An 8,911-nucleotide genomic window follows, 5' to 3' on the forward strand; every position below is an offset into this window, starting at 1 on the left:
GAGAATTTTTTTTTTTTTTTTTTTGAGAAGGGAGGGGTTGTCTGATGAACCCGAAAATGGCTGAGCGCAATATTGTAAACTGTAGAGGAGAATACTGTTCTATACTCACAATGAAAGAATGAGCTTCTTTGTGTCTAAGCGGTTAGCGTACACTCCTTTAGCGTGAGAAACCCGGGTTCGATTCTCGGCGGGAGCTCATGTGGTTTGGATTACACATTAATCAGCAGGTCCGCGTCTCATATAGCCTCTCTGCTGAAAGGGACGCTAAATTTCAAATCAACTCAACTCACAATGAAATAATCATTGGTAATTTACAGTGAGTTCTGCACGAAAAAACGACCTTATCTCAACATTCTATTTATACCTGTAACAGCCACGGGAACTTACATCCATATGCCTCGTTAAAAATTGACATTCTGCACGACTACATCAATGAGATCTGTAATTACATGCAGAGCGAAATTTAGGCATAGGCCTTATTTGTCCGGGTCAGGGCAGGAAGTTTAGAGATACAGCAAAAACATTCTTTTTTAAAAGTAGGCGCGTGTTGAGCAGATTGAAAGGGGACATGAAGTTCCAATTCTATTGCTTCTCAGCTGACTGGTAACAGTGACAAGTTGTGCTCCTCTGTCTCGATTTTGTCTCCTGTTATCATTATTGTTGTATTTTCATAATATGGAGTAAAGACACCGTCTTTTCCTTTGAGCTTTATTGTTCTGTTAATAGGATATGTTTTATGGTAAGTATGGAATATTTGTTTCGTGAAAAGGATGGGTATGCCTAAGGAGGAAAAACATGTAAAATTAAGTAAAGATTGTTTAGTTTTGTGTAATAAGTGGCTTTATAGGGAACTTTTTTTAAAAAATGCAGAAAATATATCTATACAGTGTTTTTCAAACCAAAGTATTATTTGAAAGAAAGGACAGGATAAATACATATACTACTTAGTGCTTTTCTGCAACCAAAGATACGAGTTTTGTACCTCATGCAACTTTTCGGAGGGATGACTCAATTTGGGGAAGGTCATAGTTGTTAGGTTAACTTCTTATTCTAAACTTAAGACAATTACCCCAAGTTTTAGAATGGGATCTCTGGTTCGATCCCGCACCAAGTAGACTTTGTAGCAGACAATAGCGGACAAATACCGCGTGCGCGAGTTTTCTCAGTTTTCCCTTTTCCTCCCACATTTTGCATTTCACCATTTGATTCATTACCACCATCATCACTGTCTTACTTAACCTTTAGTTCAGGAGGTCTCGGGTTTGGTTGCTGATGGAGAACCTTGAAATTTGAATGCATATTGTGGTCCGGATTCCACCTTAAACTGTAGGTTAGTGTGTCTTATAGTCTTGGTAATGAAAGGAACGATATCGCCAATCCAGCCAACCAAACTAAACAAACTAAAAGAGTCTAAGGGATTAAATAATTCGAACATACTCCGGAACGTTCCATTGAAACTAGGGATGGCCAAAATTTTCCGGAATCCGGATTCCGGAAATTTTGTTTTCCGGAATCGGAAAATTTACTTTCCGGAATTCGGAAAAATTCCGGATTTCGGAAAAAATCCGGAATTCGGAAAAAAACCGGAATTCAGAAAAATTCCGGATTTCGGAAAAATTCCGGAATTCGGAAAAATTCCGGAATTCAGAAAAATTCCGGATTTCGGAAAAATTCCGGAATTCGGAAAAAATCCGGAATTCAGAAAAATTCCGGATTTCGGAAAAATTCCGGAATTCGGAAAAAAATCCGGAATTCAGAAAAATTCCGGATTTCGGAAAAAATCCGAAATTCGGAAAAATTCCGGAATTCAGGAAAAATCCGGAATTCGGAAAAAATCCGGAATTCGGAAAAATTCCGACATTCGGAAAAAATCCGGAATTTTTCCGATTTTACTTTCCGGCTGGAATTGGCCATCCCTAGCTAGTAGCTGTTAAAAGAGAAACACAATAATGAATATATATACTGTATTAGTTTCTTGTAGTTGGATATGTCTTTATCACTTACGTAGACAATTGCTACTGCAGTTATTTACTGTTTTATAAGGAAGGTCTTATTTTCACACACAAAAAAGTCGCCGGTATGTCTCAAACATTATCGCGTTCCCACCTGCAGCTGCTCCAAAGCACTGCAAACTACTTTTTAACCAGGCGAAAGGCAGTGGAGGAAAAGAAATCTCAACAAATATTCTAATAACATTCGCTTATTGTCAACATACCTACAGTGAGCGCAAAAAGTGTTCATACACCGTGCATACTTTATATTGAAAACAGCTAGCATGAGAACGGGAGGTGGAAAATATATATATAACCAGAATTAAGACTACACATTCATACATTTTGTTTCTATATACAAGAGAAAGGCCAAACAAACACAATCACTGTTTTGTTCAGAAGAAAAGAGAGAATTCCTTTTTTGTAAACGCAAAATGTCACCGTACACTTATGCTTGAATTAGTGCTTCTAAAGTATATTACGTTATTTGATATTTTGTGGGATTACCCTGTGCGTTAATGATTGTCTGTAGTCTTCGTGGCATTGATTTCACCTGTAGTAGTTCGTAGTTCTGTAGCTTCGGGACTGATTATGTCCCATTCTTCTTGAATAGCTTTTCTTAGGCCTTCTTTAGTAGAGACAGGGCCGGCGCGAGAGAGGGTCGAGCCGTGCCACCGCCCAGAGCGGCAAGTCTAATGGGCGGCAAAATTTGAAAAAGAAAAGAATACTATCAAAATATAATGCTTCGTAATAGGCTCACATGGAAAAATAAGATTGTGTTAACCTGAGAATGTAATTGAACTTACTTTACTCACATTCAAGAAAATACTCTCTCAGGAAATTCAGAGCATTCCTCCTCGTTTTCAATTATCAAACTACTAGCCACAGGTATCTCGTTCAATATTTCCCTTGCAGCAGTGTAGATAGGATTTTGAGCTAGAGTGCATAAGATTATCACGGTGTCTTTTTATATTTTTTTCTATTCAATAATGTTCTAACGCTCCGCTCCAAGTATGCAAAAGGTACACTCCCACTTGAGACAGGCCGTTTTAGCCTGTAGCATCCAGGGGCGGATCCAGGACGGACTTCTGGGGGGGCGGTGGGTTGTAATACTGCTACTTAGAGCTACTTTTAAGAGCGTCAAAAAATAAACTATATATTTTATTTATATATAAAATAAAAAAGTTTCCTTTTCTGGGGGGGGGGCGATCGCCCGATCGCCCCCCCTGGATCCGCCCCTGGTAGCATCTAGAGACATTTAGGTTCTAATAGCGAGTTTTTGACCAATTTACAAATTGTTCATTCCGAATATAGTAAATCGTACAGCGTATTATTTCTTGAGAAATGTCTCATTTTTTGTATAGCTAAAAAAAAAGTTTATGACTTTTTTTTCTGCGTCAGTTCAACGTTAGGCCATACTAAAGGAACATATTAGTAGTCTCACTTTAAAATCATAATCCACCACAAGGTGGGAGAGCCGAATTGATGCTCTGACTCAGTTATCAAATATAGGAAGTTTATGATGCCTTACTTCAAATAAGTAATGACAATAGAACCGATAGAATGGTCGTCCACGATGCTCTGTGTACAGCAAACCAGCTGAGTTACTTTTCTTTCCTTTACTCACTCGTTGTCTGATATGACTTTAAAGCATTGATTCTCATGTGTTGGATGCAGTAGGATTTCTTGAAAATATATCTGGGTACTTTGAGAGGAGCAGAAATTATGCAAAGTTTAAATCTTACTTAGTTGATACGATGGACTTGGCATCAGCATTAGATACGGGTGATCCACTGATACGTAATACAGTGCAAGCTCGAAGTCGAAAGAAGAGACAGTTTCAGTACGAGGCAGAGGATGAAGCTACTGAAAACATCCACAAACAAGATACAAGATCGATTTTTATTACAAAGTTCTAGAAGTGATTGTGTTAGCTTTTAAGAGAAAGATTTGAGCAACTTAAACATCACAGCGAGTATTTCAATTTTCTTTGCGATATAAGTAATCATAAAGATATAGCCTACCACCTGATTTTTTTTGTCTGAAAAGTGTACTAAACTTACCATCATTTTAACACACGAAGAATTGAAAGATATTAACCCCAGTGATTTGAAAGACAAACTGAAAGTGTTATCCACTATAATTAAGCCTGTGAAAGTTTAAAAAAAAAAAAAAAAAAAAAATAGGAACATGACTTTGCTCCCAATATTAGTATTGCACGTAGAATTTTGTTAATCTTGCCTGTAACAGTGGCAAGTGGAGAAAGAAGTTTTTGGAAACTTAAGTTTATTAGAAACTATCTACACTCTTCTATGTCTGAAACACGCTTGAGTGGTCTAGCGACGATATCAATAGAACACAAATTGGCTAAAACATTGGACTACGTGATGTGATAAAGGAATTTGCACATATCAAAGCAAGAAAAGTTTCTTTCAATTAAGGTATGTTAAATTTATGTATGTCTATTGTGTTTTAGTACATTATAAGGCTTAAGCTAATCACTTACATTTACCATAATATCTGATTTACTGTATTATCTTCTTGCTCCATACTCTGTTGAAAACGCCTTTTGATATAAAATAAGCCTAAAAATTAAAATTCTTAGTCATGATTAAAGTATATTTTTAAAATTTTATTTTCTGTATGCGCTGCTCTATATTACAGATATACAGCGAAATCGAGCATACTGAATATTGTGTCAGTATAGAGTCGTTTAAATATTACGTGAACATTCCAGAAAGGTAGTTCTTTTTTTTTTTTTTTGTTTACTTTTCCATTTTATACATGTTTTTAAATGACACTTGAACGTTATCTGTCAAAATAAGGTTTGCGGATTAAAGGGGCGGCATGTGAAAGCACCGCCCAAGGCGGCAAAATTGCTAGCGCCGGCCCTGAGTAGAGAAGCTGTGCCTTCTGATTGTTGTCTCCAGAACAGACCATAGATGTTCTATGGGGTTCATATCTGGGGATTGGGGAGGTGTGCGAAGCTGTTTCAAGGTATTATAGAGTAGCCACAATCGAGTATTTTCCGCTGTATGTTTGGAGTCGTTGTCTTGCTGAACAATAAACTGTTTTCAAGAACCATCTTCTGCGCACTAGTATGGAGATTTTCCTTTAATATGTTAATATACACTTTGTGGATCATCACTCCATCGATAAGGTGGAGACGACCCACTCCTGAGGCACTCATACAACCCCAGACGAGCACGGACCCTCCTCCGTGTCTTACTTTAGGGACGAGATTTTGAGGATTCATCTCTGTATTCACCTTGCGCCATACAATACGCCTCCCATTGGACTCGATAAAGTTAAATTTACTTTCGTCCGAAAATATGACCCTATTCCAGAAAGAAGCCTGATCCCTTATCTTTATACTCTTTTTCAAACTTTAGTCTCTTTATACGATTTGTCTTGTTCACCCAGAACATTTTCCTGGCTATCTGACCATGATACCTTGCAAATATTCCGCACTGTACTGGCTGATACTTTAACACCGCGTGTTTCCAGATCCGTTGCCAATTGCACAGCACTACTTTTCGGAACCTTTTTTCTTTCCCTAATAATGTAACGTTTATCTTGTTCACTCAACACTCTTGGTCTTCCAGTTTTTTTTTTTTTTTTTTTTTTTTCCCGCAGAGTGATAGAAACATTATACATCGCAATTATTGTTTGTACTGTTGAACGAGGCCTGTCTGCAAGGTTTGCTATCTTTCTCAAAGACACCCTTCTTATGCAATTTAATAATTACTTTTCTTGTCTCCTCATTTGTTTCTGTTCGGTTGCTTCCCACTTTGACAGCCCACCGTGCAGTTTTTTCACTTCTATTCACAACTAAACTCATTCTGTTACTCGTCATGCTATACAGAGGTGTATACTCAGGTGAATACTAGTGAACCCCAGTTGTGGTATCTTTGTTTCGTATTCGTACGTCAGGTGTACGATCACTTTTTGCGTCTACTCTATACACTTTCTACGAAATTTATTTACTTTCTGACCATTAAACTTGTCTTTGTGGTTCCTTATTGATATATTCATAAAGCTTAGTTTTCATTATTCATATTGTGTGTGTTATTACTCTTCTTAAATTTTCTGTTTCTTTTTCGCAGGCATTCTCGTTTCAATAGCATAGGTGTACGAACACTTTCTGCGCTCACTGTATGTACAGTAAATACAAATTTATAATTTTTGACTTTACGAAGTGTACAATGTAATTGTTCAATAATTAACATAAGCAGGCATTCATTAATTTATATTAATATAATAATTAATAAAACTAATAAGCGGGTGATTGATGACTCAGTGGTAGAGTTTTCATCTATGGTATTCTAACCCAGGACATGTGGGTTTTCGATGGCTAATTTTGTGTTCGAAAATTTTCCCGGTGGAAGGCCTACTTTTCTTATATTTGTTCCATCATCACTCATTAACGAATTTAGTTTATCAAAACTCTATAGCCATATATTCATTCTGTCCGTCAGTGAAGCAAACAGTCTCAAGAACTATCTGATGGATTACCAATCAATTTTGGCCATGATGTACAGAGTCAATAGTTAAGAATCGAGTTCCCTGATAAATGTAATATTCAAACCGGAAGCGGTACAAATCAACCATTTCCGGTTTTAACGTTAATCATTATATAGTAAATATGGTAATAGATAGCGAGAAGCGGTTTCCAGTAATCGACATATATATAACATTCATGTAGATAGAATGTTACCCAATTTGTGCATCTGCTGAAAATAATGAGCTTAGGTATTTAGAGAGCATTTTCCGCTTTAGAAAATGTGTGCTTGGTAAAGAATGTAGAGAATTAGCTGAGTCAGGCATATAGCTAGAATATGGTAATAGGAAGGGGGGCGGGTCTGTCACGAAATGCTGTGGTTATTTACCAGGGGCTCAATCATTCTAAACTATTTTATTGGCAACATATATTGGTTCGTTTAGCCAAGATTTCTAATGGGGGGATGATATGAAATACTGTGGTTACACACCAGAGGCTCGATCAATCTAAATATTTTACTGACAACATACCCATATTGATTGGTTAGGACAATAAAATGAGGATATATTAGTAAGTATTTTAATAAGAAGCTATGAAAAATCTCGAGTAAAAGAATATAAAAAAGTATTGAAAAAGATATAGTTTTCCGAGGTCATTCGAACGGTGTCGAGAATTTTGCGTCTGGGAAATTTGCGCCCTACCTCAAGAACAGGGAAAATTGCGCCTGCGATGTACCTCCACCGGGAAGTTGAGCCCTGCGAAATAAAAGAACCTATTGGAGCTTACGCATTTGCTCGGAGGGGTTGACATTACAGCATAAACAATCCTCCCCCCACAACCATGCCATTTGTGATTTATTTTCATTGTGGCTATATAAGGGGAGAATAAACTTCAATATAAGCCAAAAGAACACAACGGATCAACGCAATCACTGCTTCTTCCAGAGATGATTTTGGGGGAACACTGGCCTCCCCAGAGCTCTCAGAGTGCCCCCTCGGAGGAGACCAAAATAATACGTCTATAATATAATAATAAATAGAATAGTACCAGCAGTGACCCCCCTCCGGAATACTAAGTGTGCCCCCCGGAAATTTTTTTTCTGAAAGAACGACTGAACGCAATTGTGTGTTTGAATTCCAGCAAGTAAACACACTGTACATAGTTTTCTTGATAATATTACTGAACTGATTTTACATTCACTTTACATTTTCTTTTCTATATTTTGTGTCCTGAAAAGCCAAACAACTCGCAAGGATTGTGAACAGATATCTGGGTAGAGCCAAACAGCCTTTCGTAGATTAAATTATACTCTTTGATTATATTAATAATTATATATCAGTCATTTATACTTTTTTGTAAATTTTTTAGTATAATGAAAAATTGTATTTGTATGGATTGCCCTTTAGTGAACTAAAATTGTATTTTTTTCATTTGTTCGGAATATTATAACGGATGGAGTAACTCACTGAGACGATGATAGGCAAGCCTAGTTCAAGTGTGAGTGGAAGTTACTTTACACAATACAAAAATAAGTTGAATTGTAGGCCACTAACATCCCAGTGCAAATATATAGCCGGCGCATTTTCCCCTCTTTTTGGGGTAGGGCGCAAACATCCCAGTGCAAATATATTGCGAGCGCATTTTTTCCTATTTTTGTGGTAGGGCGCAAATTTCCTGGGCGCAAAATTCTCTCATTCAAGGAAAATATAATGTCCGTGAAATTGACAAGCCACTTATGTCAGACTCCATTTCGACTTTAAACGTCGCTAGTGCTACGTTAGTGTTCGATAGTGACGCAAATCGTTAGTACTTCACAGATAACGTGTGCTTTTTAAATAATGGATATAGGTCTTCTAACTGCATGCCAACACGTCCACTTCTAAGAATCATCTCAAAAATGAGGTTAACCGTTAGAGCAAGTAAGTGCTCATTAGTGCCATTAACATTAATGCCTCCATCGTACGGCCCTTTGAGTAATGATAATAGCACGCTCTTTGCTAGTCTCAATGCGTCCCTATATTCTCGCGAACATTCTGACGTGCCCAAGTTAGTTACTTTTTTTTTTTTTGCAACTATTGTTTATCTGTTATTGTTCATTGCTAGTCTGCAGAGTAGTCCTTACATTAATATGCCATTGTCCTTGATAATCATTGCGTATTTACAAGCAGTTTGTTATTACTGTTAGAAGATATCAAAAAACAACAGATAAAATCTAGCTACTACTTAACGGTTCACATTTTTCTTTTACAGTACATAAACGATTAATAATAATAATAATAATAATAATAATAATAATAATAATAATAATAATAATAATAATAATAATAATAATAATAATAATAATAAGACTATTCCAGCATAAAAGTTATCAATTGCATCCCACTGGCAACAAGCGACGCATACTTTAACTTCACAAAAA

This window comes from Thermobia domestica, chromosome 8, assembly GCF_964235325.1.
Source record: "Thermobia domestica chromosome 8, izTheDome1.hap1.1, whole genome shotgun sequence".
NCBI classification, from domain to species: Eukaryota; Metazoa; Arthropoda; class Insecta; order Zygentoma; family Lepismatidae; genus Thermobia; species Thermobia domestica.